The 22,604-nt window shown below is 40.3% G+C and overlaps 1 pseudogene; it reads left to right on the plus strand.

Annotated features, from left to right (window-relative positions):
- The first annotated feature begins 690 nt into the window (after window positions 1-690).
- On the plus strand, window positions 691-12,038 carry LOC139564837 (keratin, type I cytoskeletal 13-like; annotated as a pseudogene).
- The last annotated feature ends 10,566 nt before the right edge of the window (window positions 12,039-22,604 follow it).

The raw sequence follows: 22,604 nt of genomic DNA on the forward strand, positions 1-22,604 counted from the left end.
CAGTAAAACGAGTCCTATATCAACATAACCTGAAAGGCCGCTCAGCAAGGAAGAAGCAACTGCTCCAAAACCGGCATAAAAAAGCCAGACTACGGTTTGCAACTGCACATGGGGACAAAGGTCGTACTTTTTGGAGAAATGCCCTCTGGTCTGATGAAACAAAAATAGAACTGTTTGGCCATAACGACCATCGTTATGTTTGGAGGAAAAAGGGGGAGGCTTGCATGCCGAAGAACACATGAAGCATGGGAGTGGCAGCATCATGTTGTGGGGGTGCTTTGCTGCAAGAGGGACTGGTGCACTTCACAAAATAGATGGCATCATGAGGAAGGAAAATGATTAGGATAAATTGAAGCAATATCTCAAGAGATCAGTCAGGAAGTTAAAGCTTGGTCGCAAATGTTTCTTCCAAATGGACAATGACCCCAAGCATACTTCCAAAGTTGTGGCAAAATGGCTAAAGGACAACAAAGTCACGGTATTGGAGTGACCATCACAAAGCCCTGACCTCAATCCTATAGAACATTTTGGGGCAGAACTGAAAAAGCATGTGCGAGCAAGGAGGCCTACAAACCTGAAACAACGACACCTGGGGAACGAACCAAAGGGAGTGACATATATATATAGAGCAGGTAATCAAGGAGGTGATAGAGTCCAGGTGAGTCTGACGATGCGCAGGTGCTTGTAACGATGGTGACAGGTGTGCGCCATAACGAGCAGCCTGGTGACCTAGAAGCCGGAGAAGGAGAACACGTGACAGTACCCCATCCCCGACAAGCGGCTCCAGTCACAGGACGCCGACCAAAATGATGATCCCGCGGATCAGGAGCGGACCGGTCACCTCTGCTGAGGCGCGGGAAACCTGTCAGTCCGGCTGAGGCGCGGGAACATGGCGACCTAGAGCACCAGAGAGAGAGCATACGTGACACAGACTGTGGAGGCCGACATCAATGGGTTGACGAGGGTGCTGGACGAGCTGACCTTGGCCAGATCTGACCTAGAGATGCAGATTGAAGGACTTAGAGAGGAGTTGACCCACATCAAGATGAACCGCGAGGAGGTGGGTTTGCTAAAGACCTCAAGCAGAGGCTATGGGGTGAACAGTGTTATGATTTAACATTACTCTACTTTGTAATGATGAGGCACAGGATTGAATATTGACCAGATATATGTTAATGCTTTGTTCCCAGGACCTCTTGGCCATGCATAATCAGATGAGCGGCCAGATCAACGTGGAGGTGAACGCTTCACCACAGGAAGACCTCACCAAAGTCATGGCTGAAATCCGCGACCACTACGAGGCAGTCGCTAACAAGAACCGTGAAGATCTGGATGGCTGGTTCAATGCCAAGGTAATACTACATCCTTTCTTTTTGGCCAATGACATGTTTATGTTTTCCAGTTATAGTCTTCAGTGAATGTAATCAGTAATGACCCCCAACGGTATGCTGTCTTTCATTCACAGTCAGAAGAAATCAACAATGTCATGGCAGGCAGACAGCACAGAGACCCTCCAATCATCCCAATCTGAAATCACTGAAGTTAAGGGCACACAGTAAAGTCTGGAAATCAAACTCCAATCCCAACTCAGCATGGTGAGATAAACAAAAAATACAAAGTTGAAAAATTGTATACCTCTGCACTTACATTCAGTCATCTATAAAAGTATTTCTTTCTTTCTTTTTCCTTCCTTATTCCTGTCAGAAAGCATCCCTGGAAGGCACCCTGGCTGATGTAACCGATGTGAAATGGCTAACTAGTTTGCGGGATGCGCGCTAATAGCGTTTCAATCGGTGACTCGCTCTGAAACCTTGAAGTAGTTGTTCCCCTTGTTTTGCAAGGGCCGTGGCTTTTGTGGAGCGATGGGTAACGATGGCTGTTGTCAATGTGTGCAGAGGGTCCCTGGTTCGAGCCCAGGTTGGGGCGAGGAGAGGGACGGAAGCTAAACTGTTACACTGACACACAGAGCTGCTACGCCAATATGATGGCAGGTGACCAGCCTGGAGGACCAGCTTGGTCATTTTCGTGCTGACCTGGACCGCCAGGGCCAACAGCACAGAATGCTACTGGACATCAACACCAGGCTGGAGATGGAGATCGCTGAGTACAGGAGGCTGCTGGATAGTTTTCCAGTTGAGCCTGGATCTTTACATAAATCATTGAAAAACATTGAAGGTCTTGAAATGTGTGTGCCAAAAATAATTAGGCAAAAGTAGGCCTTTCTAACAATATTGTCTCTGCCTCTACAGTCCATCAACCGCCACCACCACTAATACCTTTTTGCAGAAGGTGGTGACCAATGTCCAGGAGATTGTTGACGGCGAGGTGGTCAGCACCAACTGCAAGAGACCGTGTATGAAGATAAATCTTGAATTGGGAGCCACACAGAACACAAGTCATCTGATGCCTGCTGTCAACCTTGTTCAGAGCGATTAAGAAATAAAAGTGTTCCGAGGTGATGAAACAACATTTTTGTCTCTTGCGCTTTTATTTATTTTTTACATCAAAACTGTTTCCTATAAAATAGTGACAATTTTGACCGCTGTGGTTGCCACCGAGATGGTCAGTAACAATTCTAAACCGTCACAAACACCACGTTTCTTCCCCTTTCTAAATTTGTAAAAAAAATTACAATTATTTTTAATTGAACCTTTATTTACCTAGGCAAGTCAGTCAAGAACAAACTCTTATTTACAATGACGGCCTAGGAACAGTGTGTTAACTGCCTTGTTCAGGGGCAGAACAACCGATTTTTACCTGGTCAGCTTTGGGATTCGATTAATTCATTTACTGTTATTAAAGGCCCAGTGTAGTCAAAATTAGATGTTCTAGTGTTTTACATTTTTCCACACTATGAGTTTGGAATAATAATGTTAAATTGGGAAAATGAATATAATGCCCTTTTAGTGTAAGAGCTGTTTGAAAAGACCGCCTGAAATTTCAGCCTGTTTTAGTGGGAAGGAGTTTTGGCCTGCCTGGTGACATCACTAATTAGTTATTAGATGAATAAGAAAGAGAGTTCCAAATCTTTCTGCCAATAACAGCTAGTTTTCAGTTTTCCCCTCCCTACTAAGACCACTCCCAAACAGTCTAGCACATTTATTTTGTTTCTTTTGGACAATTTTAATTGAAAACAATCACAGTAAGGTACTTAATTGTTAACCAGAAATTGTTTGATATTGATATAAAATGCTGGATTGGGCCTTTAATGCAATCTCAGCCATCCTGTGGTAGAGCAACTAGGGAGCACCTCAAATTGCCCGGATGGCAGCCAGGCACCCAGAATAAGCAAGCTAACAAGTAAGTCTTCAGTGTAGTGAGAACATGTGAATGGACCTGTAAGTGAGTGTGGAACATGCCACAGACTTCCTATACTACATGCTGCAGACAATAAGAACCTATTTGTAATTTAGAACATATATTTTTTTTATCAATAGTTCAGTTCACAATTACATTTTTCTTTATTTGACAAACATGCAGTTCCAACAAAAGTTATAATTATACACATGTCACGTCCTGACCATAGAGAGTCTTTATTTTCTATGGTAGAGTAGGTCAGGGCGTGACTGGGGGGTTAGTCTAGTTTATTATTTCTATGTGGGGTTCTAGGTTTGTTTTTCTATTTTGGTGATTGTGTATGATCCCAATTAGAGGCAGCTGGTAATCGTTGTCTCTAATTGGGGATCATATTTAAGTAGCTGTTTTTCCCACCTGTGTTTATGGGATATTGTATTTTGAGTTAGTGCACGTTGCAACGCTGTAGTCACTGTTTGTTTATTTGTTTTTGTCTTTGCTTAGTTTCACTTTCTAATAAATAATGTGGAACTCAACATCCGCTGCGCTTTGGTCTGACATTTATTCCAGCGAACGTGACAATACACTACTGTTCAAAAGTTTGGGGTCACTTAGAAATGTCCTTGTTTTCCTTGACAATATACATGAAATTAGTTGCAAAATGATAAGAAATATAGTCAAGATGTTGACAAGGTTACAAATAATGATTTTTTTATTGAAATGATTGTGTCTTCAAACTTTTTGTCAAAGAATCCTCAATTTGCAGCAATTACAGCCTTGCAGACCTTTGGGATCCAATTTGTTGAGGTAATCTGAAGAGATTTCACCCCATGCTTCCTGAAGCACCTCCCACAAGTTGGATGGATGGGCACTTCTTACCTACCATACGGTCAAGCTGCTCCCACAACAGCTCAATAGGGTTGAGATCCGGTGACTGTGTTGGCTACTTCATTATAGACAGAATACCAGCTGACTGCTTCTTCCCCAAATAGTTATTGCATAGTGTGGAGCTGTGCTTTGGGTCATTGTCCTGTGGTAGGAGGAAATTGACTCCAATTAAGCGCCGTCCACAGGGTATAGCATGGTGTTCCAAATGGAGTAATAGCCTTCCCTCTTCAAGATCCCTTTTTCCCTTTACAAATCTCCCACTTTACCACCACCAAAGCACCCTCAGACTATCACATTGCCTCCACCATGCTTGACAGATGGCGTCAAGCACTCCTCCAGCATATTATATTTTTTTCTGCATCTCACGAATGTTCTTCTTTCTTATTGAATTGAAGTTTTTATTTAAAAATATATATATTTCACCTTTATTTATCTAGGTAGGCCAGTTGAGAACAAGTTCTCATTTACAACTGTGACCTGGCCAAGATAAAGCAAAGCAGTGTGACAAAAACAACAGCATAGAGTTACACATAAACAAACGTACAGTCAATAACACAAAAGAAAAGAAAAATTGAAATATCTATGTACAGCTTGTGCAAATGTAGAAGAGTAGGGAGGTAGTAGGGAATAAATAGGCCCTAGAGAAGAAAATAATCACAATTTAGCATTAATACTGGAGTGATATATGTGCAGATGATATGCAAGTACAGAAACTGGGGTGCAAGAGGGTAAGTAACAGAGGTGTGGACTCGAGTCACATAACTTGGACCCAAGTCAGACTCGAGTCACAAATATGATGACTTGCAACTCGACTTTGACTTTAACACCAATAACTCGAGACTTGACTTGGACTTGAGCCTTTTGACTCGACCTGACTTGATACCAAGACTAAATATTAAAAAATGATGCTATTAAAAAAAGTGTGCAGCGCATCAACTCTTCATTTAACGGATTACAGTTTGAATCGGACAGCAGCCAATCAAATTGTGCCAGCTGAGAAAAAGTTGTGCATGGAAGTGCAGAGGAACGTCGGCGGGTAAATTCAGATGGAGCCCTTGGAAAGATGATACCCAAAATTATTATTTTCCGATATAAAGATGACGCTGTATCAACAAAAAATGGATTGCAACTTGTAAAACATGCGGGAAGAAAATTACAGACGGAGGCGCAACAATTTCCAACTTTGTTTGACATTTGAAGCTGCACAAAGAACGGTAAGTCGTGGCTAATATAGCCGACAGCTATATAATGTATAACTTTACTAGTGTAGCATGTAGGCTAACGTAACGTTACATCAATGAGCCTCCACACAGTCAGCCAGTGCGGGAACGTGATCATTGCACCCAAGATTGAGCTACAACTGGCTAGTCAGTTGGTAGCCTAAATCCTGCCTGATGTTACTGCTGTTCCTAAAACCATTGACATACGTTAGCCTACTGTAACCACACAGAGAGAGTGTGTGTGTGTGTTAAGGTCGGGCGGTTGTGTACAAGCCTACATCGCCCGATTGCGCCCCATGGCGATCCTTGATAGTCGTCGATCACTATTGGGGGGGGGGGGGGGGGGGGGGGCTCTTTCTCATGGCTACCCATGTATTTCCATGGAAATATAATGTTTATTTGGAAAGTAATAAATATATATAGATATTTTTAAAAGCATTCATGATTTGCGTAAATGTAATATACTAACTATTACCATTGTTAAAAATATGAAATGGCATAACATTTGGGGAAGAGCACATTATGACTTGTTTAGGACTCGAAACTCAAAGTTTAGGACTTGAGACTTGACTTGATACTTGACGGTCTTGACTTGAGACTTGACTCGGGCCTGCCTGTCTTAACTTGGGACTTGAGTGCTAAGACTTGGGGATTAGTTAGTCGAGTGTGCTATGTACAGATTGGCTGGGTACAGGTACAGTGATTGGTAAGTTGCTCTGACAGCTGATGCTTAAAGTTATAGAGGGAGATATAAGACTCCAGCTTTAAAGATTTTTGAAATTCGTTCTAGTCATTGGCAGCAGAGAACTGGAAGGAAAGGCGGCCAAAGTAAGTGTTGGGTTTGGGGATGACCAGTGCAATATACCTGCTGGAGCGAGTGCTGCGGGTGGGTGCTGCTATGGTGACCAGTGAGCTGAGATAAGGCGGGGCTTTACCTAGCAAAGACTTATAGATGACATGAAGCCAGTGGGTTTGGTGACGGATATGTAGTGAGGGCCAGCCAACGAGAGCATACAGGTCGCAGTGGTGGGTAGTATATGGGGGTTTGGTGACAAAACGGATGGCACTGTGATAGACTACATCCAGTTTGCTGAGTAGAGTGTTGGAGGCTATTTTGTAAATGACATCGCCAAAGTCAAGGATCGGTAAGATACCTTCGTAAAACTGACTATGTTTGGCAGCATGAGTGAAGGAGGCATTGTTGTGAAATAGATTTAATTTTGGAATGGAGATGCTTAATGTGAGTCTGGAAGGAGACTGCCAGAGGTCCGGACAACAGGCCCTCCGATTTGACACACTGAACTCTATCTGAGAAGTAGTTGGTGAACCAGGTGAGGCAGTCATTTGAGAAGCCAAGGCTATTGAGTCTGTCGATAAGAACGCAGTGATTGACAGAGTCGAAAGCTTTGGCCAGGTCGATGAAGACGGCTGCACAGTATTGCCTTTTATTGATGTTGGTTATGATATCGTATAGGACCTTGAGCGTGGCTGAGGTGCACCCATGATCAGAACGGCAACCAGATTGCATAGTGGAGAAGGTACGGTGGGATTCAAAATGGTCAGTGATCTGTTTATTAACTTGGCTTTCGAAGATTTTAGAAAGGCATGGCAGGATGGATATAGGTCTGTAACAGTTTGTGTCTAGAGTGTCTCCCCCTTTGAAGATGGGGGATGACCGCGGCAGCTTTCCAATCTTTGGGGATCTCAGAAGATACAAAAGAGAGGTTGAATAGGCAAGTAACAGGGGTTGCAACAGTTTCAGCTGATAATTTTAGAAAGAGAGGGTCCAGTTTGTCTAGCCCAGCTGTTTGTAGGGATCCAGATAAGTGAAGGAGAAGCGGGAGGGGGGGCAAGTTGCTGCAGGGGGTGCTGAGATGTTGGCCGGGGTTGGGGTAGCCAGGTGGAAAGCATGGCCAGCCGTGGAAAAATGCTTATTGAAATGATCCATTATCGTGGATTTATCAGTGGTGACAGTGTTTCCTGTCCTCAGTGCAGTGGACAGCTGGGAGGAGGTGCTCATATTCTCCATGGACTTTACAGTGTCCCAAAATGTATGGGAATTAGTGCTACAGGAAGCACATTTCTGTTTGAAAAAGCTAGCCTTAGCTTTCCTGACTGACTGAGTATATTGGTTCCTGACTTCCCTGAAAAGTTGCATATCGCAGGGGCTATTAAATGCTAATGCAGAACGCCACAGGATGTTTTTGTACTTGTCAAGGGCAGTCAAGTCTGGGGTGAACCAAGGGCTATATCTGTTCTTAGTTCTACATTTTCTGAATGGGGCATGCTTATTTAAGATGGAGAAGAACGCACTTTTGAAGAGCAACCAGGCATCCTCTACTGACGGGATGAGGTCAACATCCTTCCAGGATACCCGGGCCAGGTTGATTAGAAAGGCCTGCTCGCTGAAGTGTTTTAGAGAGCGTTTGACAATGATGAGGGGTGGTCATTTGACCGCGGACCCATTACGCACGCAGGCAATGAGGCAGTGATCGCTGAGATCCTGGTTGAAGACAGCAGAGGTGTATTTAGAGGGCAGGTTGGTCAGGACATCCGGGTTGGCAGAGTGTGCTAAAGCAGTGAATAAAACAAACTTAGGGAGGAGGCTTCTAATGTTAACATGCATGAAACCAATGCTTTTACGGTTACAGAAGTCAACAAATGAGAGCGCCTGGCGAATGGGAGTGATGCTGGGGGCTGCAGGGCCTGGGTTAACCTCTACATCACCAGAGGAACAGAGGAGGAGTAGGATAAGAGTACGGCTGAAGGCTAAAAAGACTGGTTGTCTTGTGCGTGTATTTATTTTGGGCAACAGACATATCCGAACTCCTCAAACTTAGGTTTGTCTGTCCATTACACTTTTTTCCAATCTTCCTCTGTCTTGTGTTCTTTTGCCCATCTCAATCTTTTATTTTTATTGGCCAGTCTGAGATATGGCTTTTTCTTTGCAACTCTGCCTAGAAGGCCAGCATCCCTTCACTGTTGACGTTGAGACTGGTGTTTTGCGGGTACTATTTAATTAAGCTGCCAGTTGAGGACTTGTGAGGTGTCTGTTTTTCAAACTAGACACTCTAATGTACTTGTCTTCTTGCTCAGTTGGGGCACCGTGGCCTCTTACTCCTCTTTCTATTCTGGGTAGAGCCAGTTTGCGCTGTTCTGTGAAGGGAGTAGTACACAGCTTTGTACGAGATCTTCAGTTTCTTGGCAAATTCTCGCATGGAATAGCTGGACAAGAATATACTGATAAGTTTCAGAAGAAAGTTCTTTGTTTCTGGCCATTTTGAGCCTGTAATCCAAACCACAAATGCTGATGCTCAAGATATTCAACTAGTCTGAAGAAGGCCAGTTTTGTTGCTTCTTTATTCAGCACAACAGTTTTAAGCTGTGCTAACATAATTGCAAAAGGGTTTTCTAATGATCAATTTCATATAGCCTTTTAAAATGATAAACTTGGATTAGCTAACACAACGTGCCATTGGAACACAGGAGTGATGGTTGCTGATAATGGGCCTCTGTACGCTCATGTAGATATTCCATGAAATATTTGCCGTTTCCAGCTACAATAGTCATTTACAACATTAACAATGTCTACAATGTATTTCTGATCAATTTGATGTTATTTTAACGAACAGAAAATGTGCTTTTCTTTCAAAAACAAGGACATTTCTAAGTGACCCCAAACTTTTGAATTATAATATTTTGTGAATTACGCCATAAACCCCAAATAAATTTCTGTGAAATCTCTTTTCAATGAAGGGATACATTTTCTGTCTGCAAAAACAGCACTGACATTACCACATTAAAATATTCATAATACTAGCATAGGGATTGATGTTAATAGAAACCTCTCATTTTACAATGTCCATAAGAAATTGTTGATTGTTTGGAGGTCAACCGACAGCAACTATATTTTGGAGAGGGTTACAGTAGATTGGTCAAGAGCATTCTAACTTGATAGTCTAGTATGCAAAATTGGCAACCTTGGTGACATTCCGTATTTCAGTTACAAGGAAATTTCTCACTGTAATTGGTGATCCCTCCCACTCTCTACATTCTCAGTTTGAAAAGGCTTCCCTGTGGCCAGCACTTTACCATGCTCCTGGTCAGGAGAAAAACTGTGTAGAAATCCTTTGTTATCATAGTTGTTGTTTAACTTTGATGTATCAATCTATTTCTCTACTACAATCTTGAATTTTCAGTCTTTCTTCAACATGATATTTGGTAAATATCCAGTTGTGTAAAAATACTTAAGTAAAAATACTTTGAAGTACCACTTAAGTAGTTTTGGGGGGTATCAGTACTTCACTTTAATACTTATATTTTTATTAACTTTTACTGTCACTCCACTACATTCCTAAAGAAAATCATGTACTTTTTACTCCATACATTTTCCCTGACACCCAAAAGTACTTAGCAGGACAGGAAAATTGCCCAATTCCCACACTTATCAATAGAACATGCCTGGTCATCCCTACTGCCTCTGATTTGGTGGACTTACTAAACACAAATGGTTTGTTTGTAAATTATGTCTGAGTGTGTCCCTGGCTAACCGTAAAAAACAACAGGAAAATTGTGCCATCTGGTTTGCTTAATATAAGGAATTTAAAATGATTTATACTTTTCCTTTTGATACTTAAGTATATTTTTGCAATTAGATTTACTTTTGATACTTAAGTGTATTTAAAACCAAATACTTTTAGACTTTTATTCAAGTAGTATTTTCCCTGGTGTCTCACTTTTACACACATCCCCCCCAAAGCACACACATCCCTCGGTCCCTCCTCTTTTGGGTCGCTCCTCTATCTATAGTGTCTGCTCTTAAAATAACAGATCCAGCCAGGCATTACTGTACAACATTTTAGTGAGCAAGTAATACATCATAATCTATGTATTTAAATCTAGAAACACTTGAACAAATCTAGAACCTGTCACGTTCCTGACCTGTTTTCTGTTGTTTGGTATGTGTTTATTGGTCAGGGCGTGAGTTTTGGGTGGGCAGTCTATGTTTTCTGTTTCTATGTTGGTTTTGGGTTGCCTGGTATGGCTCTCAATTAGAGGCAGGTGTTTGACGTTTCCTCTGATTGAGAGTCATATTAAGGTAGGTTGTTCTCACTGTTTGTTTGTGGGTGATTGTCGTCCATGTCAGTGTTTGTCGCACCACACGGGACTGTCTCGGTTTATGTAGTCTGTTCCTGTTCGTGAGTTCTGCGTGTATTTTATGTAAGTTCCGTGTACAGGTCTGTCTACTCCGTTTTGTTATTTTGTAAAATCCTTCCAAGTGTTTGTTTTCGTGTTTCATCGTTTGATTTAATAAATCATTATGTATTCACAACCCGCTGCACTTTGGTCAAATCACTACTCCTCCTCTTCGTATGAAGAGGAGGAGGAATGCCGTTACAGAACCACTTTCTGAACCATGATGATGACCTAGAGACCTAAACCTGTTTCATTGTCCTTCTTCAGGAGCTGTTGTCCATGCGTGCCCAGATGAGCGGCCAGGTCCATGTGGAGGTTGACGCTGCACCACAGGAAGACCTCAGCAAAGTCATGGCTGAGATTCGTGAACACTTATGAGGCTGTCGCTGCCAAGAACAACAGAGATCTGGAGGGCTGGTTCCAGACCAAGGTAATATTGTTTCTCATTATAAATATGATTCCATAATTTAGGTTCACAATATCCAAAATGTCCCATCAATTGAATTGTTCATGTAAAAACTTTATTTAGGATCGTGTTGTCCACAGACCGAGGTGCTGAACAAGGAGGTTGCAATTAGCACAGAAGTTATCCAATCGTCCAGATCTGAAATTTCAGAAGTCAAACGCACAGTGCAGAGCCTTGAAATCGAACTTCAATTACAAATGCGCATGGTTAAACTGTTAAAAAAATATTTTAAAATATTTATTTTGTTCCAATGTCTGCCACCGATCAATTAATTTGTTCAACTGCTTCCTGATGTTTAGTTTTGCTCTTCATTTCTCTCCAATAGAAATCATCCGTGGAAAATACCCTCGCAGAGACAAAGAACCGTTTCTCCATGCAGCTGTCGAGTTATCAGAAGCAGGTGACCAGCTTGGAGGAACAGTTGATAAAATGCTGCTGGACATTAAGACCAGGCTGGAGATGGAAATCGCTGAGTACAGGAGACTGCTGGACGGAGAGATGACAAGCAGGTGAGCCAAACAAGCCTATTTTAATTGTCCATCAAATTCGATTTTTAAGCTATCAAGGGTGTTTTGATTCTAAACTTTGAGCAGGTTCTAGGCTAGCTCACTTACCTTCTTAAAAGCAAAACAGGGACCCCACCAGTTTGTACACTACTAATAGAATCATGTCAACCTTGCAAGGTCAAGACCTTGCCATATTGTGTTTGGTACTGTCGATTTTGTGCTCATTGGTGTTTTCTGTTTGGTCCACAGTGTCTCCTCCTCCACCAGCACCAGGAAGGTCATCACAGTGGTAGAAGAGGTGGTGGATGGGAAAGTGGTCTCCTCCACCCAATCCTCAGCTTCTTCATATGCACGCCGCTGATGCAGTCCATGAGTGTACTGAGGGAAATACAACAACTGATTATCTGACTCACTAAACATCCAGTGCATATCTGGAAGGCAACAGCAATAAAAATTATACATCTGAAATCCTTTGTTTGTTCAATTACTTTGTCTTCATAATCGCAAGAATTATATATATATTTTTTAAACGTCTGCTTTAGTTTCATGAACGATTTAATGTGGGCCAATTCAATTAAACATCATGAAATTGTTTCAGAGTAGTGGTAAGGTTGAGCTCGGTGTTGAGGTGATTACTAGCTACGTGGTGTCACCTAGTGTTGGCTTTAGGGATGCAAGTAGATGTTAATAAGCAAACCTACATGTACATGTCCCATCAAGATAATCTAACATATTTACATGAAATATGTTATTTCCAGCACTCATTTATTCTTAAATGTAATATGATACAATTACAGAAATTCAGGTAAAAAAGTTTGACAACCATTCCCAATCTCCAATTTGTGTCAGGATAATCAGAAGGACAAGATACTCCAGGGTGGGACCACCCAAGCAGCCAGGTATACAGAAAATCAAGTATGAATGGGTAGGACTTAACCCCCTATTGACTCACTGGTGTGTCAATCTAAGTAACATAATAAAAAGATCCCAATCAAACTACATCAGTTTAAACTATAGATGTCTGTTGCATGGGCTTGTATGGGCTGCGTCTCAATCCACCGCATCTGCCTATGCCGCCCTTCCGCATCTGCAGTGGAAAGTGGCAGCTCCTACAGGGCTGTGTGTCAGACCAGGACACACCCTGAAAAATCGATCTTCTCACAAAAACATCCAATCGGCATGCTACAGATATAACGGTATACTACAAGCAAGCCTGTTTCCCCTGTCAGAAGTAGCCTGCCTGACTCTGACTAGCAGTAATCTATCCTCTGTATTATGTTTGTTTAGAAAATATATCTGTGGGCCGAAATTGTAAGGGGAAAGCTCTAATCATGTTTATGCAACCTAATAATCACCCTTAGAAAACTTCCAGAAACGCTTTTATTTTGATTTCAAATTGAGAAAATCTACAATACAAATTGGCCCACCCTAGTTATAAGAATGTGACATTGCACAGCAGAAAAATGGTTAATTCTTTTTCTTCTTGATTTCAATATGGAATGAGTACTGGTACTTGTATGTTCTGTTTCATGTTCATTAAAAGGCACATTTTAAAGAGTACATTTTTATAATTTCATTAACATATTGTATTGTAACAAGAGTAGAAGTTTATTCTATTGGGGCATGGGGGTACACGAGATGTTCCCCCGTGATAAAAGGGGGGCATGAGTGAAAAGGTTTGGGAAGCACTGGCCTAGCTGATTATGTAGGGCAGGCTATCAATTCAGATTTTGTATGGCAAGATGTTGCATTGGAATGTTGAGTCAGTTGATTCACGGGACTGAGAGAGGAAGGAGGTCCCTCTGGCAGGTCTTCTAGGCTCTTACACGTGTGCAGTCAACGTGCTCTGTTCATAACCCTCGGGTGTCTTAGCTTTATCTTTGAGTTCAGTAACCATTTCAGATAGGCCTACTACATAGGGGAAGTTGAGCTTTTGTTGATCTTTTGAAAGGGTTTGATCTGACCTCATTGTCTAATGTCTGGGATTTAAAGACACTCAGAGGATTTTCACCAAACTGGGACAAAATAACGTAGATAGTTTTTGTTATGATACTTTAAAACTCAGTTATTTTCTGCTGGTGTTTGAAAAGATCGATGACTATCAAACCAAACATAGTCACCACAGCAGGCTAAACCTAACTGAACATACCACAGATCTCCCTCTCCTCCTCCTCCACCCTGGGCAGCTGTGGGGCCCTGGCAGCGTGGCGTGCCACCCTTCCCCTGTCCTCCCCCCTCCTCCGGACCACACCCTCCCACAGCTTCATTAACTTGGCTGCCTCCATCACTGCCCGCAGGATGGCGTACTCTGAGAGCCGCACACTAGGTTGAGACATATTCACATACACAACTCCTCTCTGCCCCTCTGTCTTGTCAGCCCCTGTTAACCAGAGATGATTCTAAAGCCCCACTTTCCTAATCTCAACTTCAATAACCTTCAGTTAACATGTGGTTGGATTGAAATAGACCTGAGCATATTGTATCTTTCCTAAATCACAGTCCAATGTTTACTCCTGACTTCTTTTTTTTCAAGTGGACCTGAGCAGTCCTTTGAGCATCTTCTTGATGGATCCCCCTTTTCCTTCCCCATCCAGTTAATATGACCCTACTGTAAAATGACCCTACAGTATGTTTTGCTCTACGACCCCCACAAGTGTCCTGGGACTCATCTAAAGGTAACCCATACAAATTAATTGAAGTATGGAGGTAGTTTTGTGCAATATATATATATATATATATATATATATATATATATATATATATATATATATATATATACACACATACAGTACCAATCAAAGGTTTGGACACACCTATTCATTCAAGGGTTTTTCTTTATTTTTACTCTTTTCTACATTGTAGAATAATAATGAAGACATCAAAACTATGTAATAACACATGAAATACTGTAGTAAGCAAAAAAATATATATTTATAATTAAAAATATATATTTTTCAAAGTAGCCACCCTTTGCCTTGATGACAGCTTTGCATACTCTTGGCATTTTCTCAACCAACTTCACCTGGAATGCTTTTCCAACAGTCTTGAAGGAGTTCCCACATATGCTGAGCACTTGTTGGCTGCTTTTCCTTCACTCTGCAGTCTAATTCATCCCAAATTGTCTCAATTAGATAAGAACAAATTCTTATCTACAATGACGGCCGACACCGGCCAAACCCGGACAACACTGGGCCAATTGTGCGCCACCCTATGGGACTCCCAATCACGGCCGCATGTGATACAGCATGGATTCAAACCAGGGACTGTAGTGACGCCTCTTGCACTGAGATGCAGTGCCTTAGACTGCTGCGCCACTCGGGAGCCCTTATCCTTATGATTTATTTTTTGACAATCTTTTTTTGCCGTTTATGAATGTGTTTGTTATTCAATGCATTTCTATAGGCTATAGCAGTAAAGGCCAAATTCAATATTTTATTAAAAAAAATGTTTTTAATATTATTTTTTGATACCTAAAGGAGTCGTAAAATTCTAAATCAAATAGCTAAATGATCCATGGTATGACTTTCCTAAAACAATTCCATATGTCAGCTTAGATGAATAAATGACATATCTTTCTACACCGAGAATCCCTATCAACGGGATCAGTGTCCCCCCTCGCGGGACGGTTGCGCTAACGCAGGCTAATGTGATTAGCATGAGGTTGTAAGTTACAACAAAAAATCCCAGGACATAGACTTATCTGATATTGGCAAAAAGCTTAAATTCTTGTTCATCTAACTGCACTGTCCAATTTACAGTAGCTATTACAGTGAAATAATACCATGCTATTGTTTGAGGAGAGTGCACAATTATGAACTTGAAAATGTATTAATAAACCAATTAGGCACATTTGGGCAGTCTTGATACAAAATTTTGCACATACACTGCTGCCATCTAGTGGCCAAAATCTAAATTACACCTGTGCTAGAATAATACATTATGGCCTTCTCTTTCATTTCAAAGATGATGGTAAAAAACAAAACTTTAGAAAAAAATTATGTTTTTTTCTTTGTATTATCTTTTACCAGATCTAATGTGTTATGTTTTCCTACATTAATTTCACATTTCCACAAACTTCAAAGTGTTTCCTTTCAAATGGTATCAAGAATATGCATATCCTTGCTTCAGGTCCTGAGCTACAGGCAGTTAGATTTGGGTATGTCATTTTAGGCAAAATGTTTTAAAAAAGGGTCTGATCCTTAAGAGGTTTTAAAGCTACAGTCTGGGATTTGGTAATCTGTTCAATGGTAATCTCAATTCTTGATATACCCATTGATTCTTTTGAAGAATATAACTGATAAATTCACTGCTCGAGTTACAGATAATTAATTGTATGTGTGGGGTACAGAGATGAGTTAGTCATGTTAAAATCATGTTCAACACTATTATTGCACACAGAGTGAGTCATGCAACTTATTATGTGACTTGTTAAGCAAATGTTTACTCCTGAACTTATTTAGGCTTAAACCATACCACAACTGTCTGTCTTTATCATATCCCAAAATGTAAGGTTTTATTACTCCATTGTGAACAAACAACACTGTAAACAAAATGTTTAGCTTCAAAATATGGTTAAATCTATCATGTGGAAATTGGTCCTTGCATCTAGAGCACTGTCTATGAATCTGAGAGGTGCTGAATTTCCCTAGCCCCATCCCTCAGCTGTTTACCAAAAACAAGTGGCGGGGACCTCATTTAGTTGTTTTTCAAATCACATACTGTCCCTTTAACACTCACTGGTCCAAGATGTTGTCTGTTACACTTGTATAGCCACTCCCATGACCAACCTTAGAAATAATCCACTCTTTATGCTCACCTGTCAGTCAACACATTGAAATGGTTTTCTGACACATTTTTTCCAAACATAGTATTGGACAAAAAATCTGATGTTCAATGCAAATTTTGCAAGGTTCTTTTGGATACATTTTGATCTAACATCAATTAATAATAGAGGGGTTCATAGTATGTCAAATATATGCCTATACATAGCAAGGAAACTAGGTCAAGGAAAGATTTGCCTAAATTAATAACCAATACGTGCAGCAAATAACAGATTTTGTGTGACAGTGAAATTAGTGAAGTGCCTTGAAGGGAGTTACATTATATTTTGATGTATACCAGTCAGATAAGGTGTTTCTTTCTGCATTGTGAGCCTGCATTCTCTTAACACTATAGTAGCAGTACATATCAACAATTTATCTTACATTTAAAGGGTTAACTTGTTCTAAATTAAAGTCTTATAGAAAACTACAGTGCTTTTGGAAAGTATTCAGACCTCTTTACTTTTCCCACATTTTGTTAGGTTACAGCCTTATTCTAAAGTTTTTCCTCATCAATCTACACACAATACCCCATAATGACAAAACAAAAACAGTTATTTATTTGTTTTTGCTAATTTTTTATTTTTAAATAACTGAAATATCACATAAGTATTCAGACCCTTTACTCAGTGCTTTGTTGAAGCGCCTTTGGCAGCGATTACAGCCTCGAGTCTTCTTGGGTATGACACTACAAGCTTGGCACACCTGTATTCTTCTCCACATCCTCTCAAGCTCTGTCAGGTTGGATGGGGAGCATTGCTGCACAACTATTTTCAGGTTTCTCCAGAGATGTTCAATTGGGTTCAAGTCCGAGCCCTGACTGGGCCACCCAAGGACATTCAGAGACTTGTCCATAATCCATTCCTGCGTTGTCTTCGCTGTGTGCTTAGAGTCATTGTCCTGTTGGAAGGTGAACCTTCGCTTCAGTCTGAGGTTCTGAGTGCTCTGGAGCAGGTTATCATTAAGGATCTCTCTGTACTTTGCTCCATTAATCTTTGCCTCGATCCTGACTAGTCTCCCATTCCCTGCCGCTGAAAAACATCCCCACAGCATGATGCTGCCACCACCATGCTTCACCGTAGGGATGGTGCCAGGTTTCCTCCAGACGTGACACTTGGCATTCAGGCCAAATAATTCCAGCTTGGTTTCATTAGACCAGAGAATCTTGTTTCTCCTGGTCTGAGAGTCTTTAGGTGCCTTTTGGCAAACTCCAGGCATGTTGTCATGTGCCTATTACTGAGGAGTGGCTTCCGTCTGGCCACTCTACCGTAAAGGCCTGATTGGTGGACTGCTGCAGAGATGTTGTCCTTCTGGAATATTCTCCCATCTCCACAGTCACATAGCAAATGGTCTGAATACTTATAAGGTATTGTAAGGTATTTCAGTTTTTTATTTTTAATACATTTGCAAAAATGTCTAAAAAACTGTTTTTGCTTTGTCATTATGTGTGTAGATTCTTGAGTGTAGATTCTTGAGTGTGTAGATTTTTTTATTTAATCGAATTTAGAATAAGGCTGTAACATAAAAAAAATTGAAAAAAATGGGTCTGACTTTTTCCGGCACTGTATGTTCCCATATACGTCAAACCAAATCCAACTTACATTTTGCATATCGCACAAGCTAAGTAAGCATTTTCATATCGCACAAGCTAAGGATAATTACACTTCACCCTTTTGCAAAAATATTAATTTACATAGTGTTCTCCACAGTCAGAAAAATATGTGTGCTTGACATTGAAATGTGCTGACAAATGACATTTAAAATAAGATTGACATCAAATTTACAGAAAGGCCATGTCATGTAACAGCGGGCTCTGAAATTGCTAACGATATCTATTTGCTTTGATATCATAGTTTAAATTCTTACCCCGCCTCAACACACACAGGTGCCTTCTCGTGGATGCACACATACAGTGCCATCAGAAAGTATTCACACCCCTTTACTTTTTCCACATTTTGTTGTGTTACAGTCTGAGTTTAAAATGGATTAATGTTCAAGTGGAATTATGATTTTCGAAATCTTCAGGCAATAAGTATTCAACCCCTTTGTAATGGCAAGCCTAAATAAGTTCAGGAGTAAACATTTGCTTAACTAGGCACATACGTTGCACGACTCACTCTGTGTGCAATAATAGTGTTAAACATGATTTTAACATGACTAACTCATCTCTGTACCCCACACATACAAGTATCTGTAAGTCGAGCAGTGAATTTCAAGCACAGATTCAACCACAAATACCAGTGAGGTTTTCCAATGCCTCGCAAAGAAGGGCACCTATTGGTAGATGGGTAAAAAAAAAATTAAAACAGTCATTGAATATCCCTATGAGCATGGTGGAGTTACCACTAAGGGATTTCACCATGAGGCCGGTCATAACTTAACATAACTTAAAACAGTTCAATAGCTGTGATAGGAGAAAATTGAGGATGGATCAACAACATCATAGTTACTCCACAATACTAACCTAAATGACAGCGAAAAGAATGAAGCCTTCTTATACTATTAAAATATTCCAAAATATGCATCCTGTTTGCAATAAGGCACTAAAGTATAACTGCAAAAAAATTACATAAGGTCTTGAATTCAAACCATTATGTTTGGGGGCATATCCAAAACAACACATCACAGATTACATCTCTTCATATTTTCAAGCATGGTGGTGGCTGCATCATGTTATGGTTATGCTTGTCATCGGCAAGGACTAGGGAGGTTTTTAGGATAAAAATAAACGGAATAGCGCTAAGACCAGGCTAAATCCTAAAGGAAAACCTGGTTCAGTCTGCTTTCCAACAGACACTAGGAGACAAATTAACCTTTCTGCAGGACAATAACCTTAAACAGAAGGCCAAATATATTCTGGAGTTGCTTAGCAAGATGACATTGATTGTTCCTGAGTGACCTAGTTCCAGTTTTGCTTTAAATCGGCTTGAAAATCTATGGCAAGACTTGACAATAACTGTCTAGCAATGATCAACAATCAACTTGACAGAGCTTGAGGATTTTTTTTTATAATAATGTGCAAATATTTTACAATCTAGGTGTACAAAGCTCTTAGAGACTTACCCAGAAATACTCACAGCTGTAACCGGTGCCAAAGGGGATTCTAGCATGTATTGTCTCAAGTAGTTTAATAAATATCTAATTAAGATATATTCGTGTTTTATTTTTCATAATTTCGTTTTTTACAAACATTTGAATTTTCTTCCACTTTGACATTAAATAGTATTTTGTGAAGATCTCTGACAAAACAACAGTGGTGTAAAGTACTTAAGTAAAAAATACTTGAAAGTGCTACTTAAATCGTTTTTGTATCTGTACTTTACTTTACTATTTATATTGTTGACAACTGTTACAATACTTCACTACATTCCTAAAGAAAATCATGTACTTTTTACTCCATACATTTTCCCTGACACCCAAAAGTACTTGTTACATTTTGAATGCTTAGCAGGACAGGAAAATCGTCCAATTCACACACTTATCAAGAGAACAACCCTGGCCATCCCTACTGCGTCTGCTCTGGCGGACTCACTGAACACAAGCTTCATTTGTAAATGATGTCTGAGTGTTGGAGACTATCTGTAAATCATTTTAAAAAACAATAAAATGTTGCCGTCTGGTTTACTTAATATAAGTAATTTGAAACAATTTATACTTTTACTTTAGATACTTAAGTATATTTTAGCAATTACATTTACTTTTGATACTTAAGTGTATTTAAAACCAAATACTTTTAGACTTTTACTCAAATAGTATTTTACTGGTGACTTTTACTTGAGTAATTTTCTATTAAGGTATCTTTACCTTTACTCAAGTATGATAACTGGGTACTTTCCACCACTGCCAAACGATTGTAAAACAACAAAATGTCGAACAAGTCAAGGGATGTGAATATTTTCTGAAGGCACTGTACATGCACACACACACTGTTCTCCCACTCTAACTGCACCTCACGAGAAAACAAACAGGTTTTAGGATTTTTAAAAGTATCTTTAACCATACTGACTTGTCAGTTCCAGCAATGACTTTTAAGTTTCAAATTTGGTATACCGTAAATCCCCAAACTGAAGCAATGACTTGTAAGTTTCAGCAATGACTTGTACGTTTTTCAGGAAATGTAAATTAACAAATTATTTTTTACATTTCAGTGTGAAATAGCTGTCAGCCAAGATTACATAATGGTTGTGAATTTGTAGAAGTTCATGAATATGATTCAAGAGGTGATTTAAGACATACAGTATGTCAAACTGAGCACCAGATCCCTATTATTGACTACATAATTGTGTTTATAAGTCCAGGGCATGTTTTTCGCAGATTGTTTGGTTTCATCTTGTCTGTAGCGAAGATGAAGTATTCATATTGCAATAATTGGCACAGCTTGTACAAACAGTCACATTCCACATTGCCAAACCACATTCAAAGTTTTATGAACTCATGTGCAAATGTGCAAAGTAAGGATTAGTTTACGAATGCCTTGATACTAGTATCAAAAGGCCTATGGCAACTTTTTTGAATTTAGTGTTCCCCTGTTTCCTCAGATCTTTCTCATCCCTCTCTTTGTGTAAGACGCTGTATAAAAGGAACAGAGGTACCTCCCTCCTATACTCCCTCCTCTTTACAGACAGTAAGACAGCTGCAGCCTCGATCACCATGATCTCCTTCTCCAGCAGCAGCTTCATGTTCTCTGGTGGATCCATGAGGGGAACATCTATCGGCACCTCTCTCCTCTCCATGTCTGGATTTGGCAGCATGGCAGAACAACCGTTTAGCCACCTACCTGGGCAAGGTGGCCACGCTGGAGAAAGCCAACGCTGATTTGGAGATGAAGATCCACCTGTTTCTGGAGAGTAAGACCCTCTGACTTCTCTGCTTTCTATACTATCATTGTTGACCTCCAAGCAAAGGTACATCAGGTCAACCTTTTTTTGTGTGATTTAGCAGTAATGTGCTCAATATACACTGTGTTGTTGGATTGGGGTTATGTACACTGAGTTGTTGCTGATTTAACTTTTGGGTCTGTCGTGGCAGAGATGGACCATGTTACAAAGATTTGACTAGACAGCTGAAAATGCCCTCAGGCCCATCAAACCCAGAGTTGATGATGATGAGGAATATTTCAATAGAGCAGATAATCTGTTGAAAGGATTCATATTGCATCTGATTGATTTATCTTGAATATGGGTGTTGGTAATTAAAGTTGTTGTTCAGACTGAGGCGTAGGTCATGCCAAGCAACACCACTTAAGAATGTTCACAAAATACCACCAGGCCCCTTTGGGCCTTATTGCTTGTATAGTCATGACGATGACCTTTTCATTTCCTGGCTGCCATCCATCTAAAAGGAACTATTCTTCTGAGCATCGACAACGCATGACTGGCCCATGATGACTTCAGGGAGAAGGAGATTTTCAAACCATATGTCACCCATGTGATCATATGTCATCAGGACATTCATGTAAACGCATGCAGGTATTAATAACATATAAACGATAGACAAATCTTAATAAACCTCATATTATCATGACATTGAACACTTTTAATAAAATCATATGCATATGATGATGTGCATGATGTTATGATTTGGATGGTATGTTATATATATGGTTATTGATAATCATAACCTATAATGTCTTTGGCTTCTGAAAAGATGAAGATAACCCTGTAGAATATTATATGCAGTACGTCTCATATGATTTTGTTGACTATTATCTTACATGTCGAAATCTACTAAAGTGCTATCTACATGCTCATAAAGCTCAATTCGATGTAATGAGTTGTATGCAGTAAGGTGGAGTAGCACTCCATCTGATTGGCTCAGGCTCTATAGTAGGAGAGTTCCGACACTAGATCGACTCCAGTCCCAGTCTCAAGTGCAAGATCTTTTCATATACAGTGCAGTCGGAAGGTATTTTGTTATGTCACAGCCTTGTTCTAAAATGGATTCAATATTTTTTCCCCCTCTTCAATCTACATACAATACCCCATATGTCATGCCCTGATCTGTTTCACCTGTCCTTGTGCTTGTCTCCACCCCCTCCAGGGGTCGCCCATCTTCACCATTATCCCCTGTGTACTTATACCTGTGTTCTCTGTTTGTCTGTTGCTAGTTTGTCTTGTTTGTCAAGTCAACCAGTGTTTTGTTTCTCAGCTCCTGCTTTTCCCCAGTCTCTCTTTTCTCGCGCTCCTGGTTTTGACCATTGCCGGTCCTGACTCTG

This window comes from Salvelinus alpinus, chromosome 36, assembly GCF_045679555.1.
Source record: "Salvelinus alpinus chromosome 36, SLU_Salpinus.1, whole genome shotgun sequence".
Classification (NCBI taxonomy): Eukaryota; Metazoa; Chordata; class Actinopteri; order Salmoniformes; family Salmonidae; genus Salvelinus; species Salvelinus alpinus.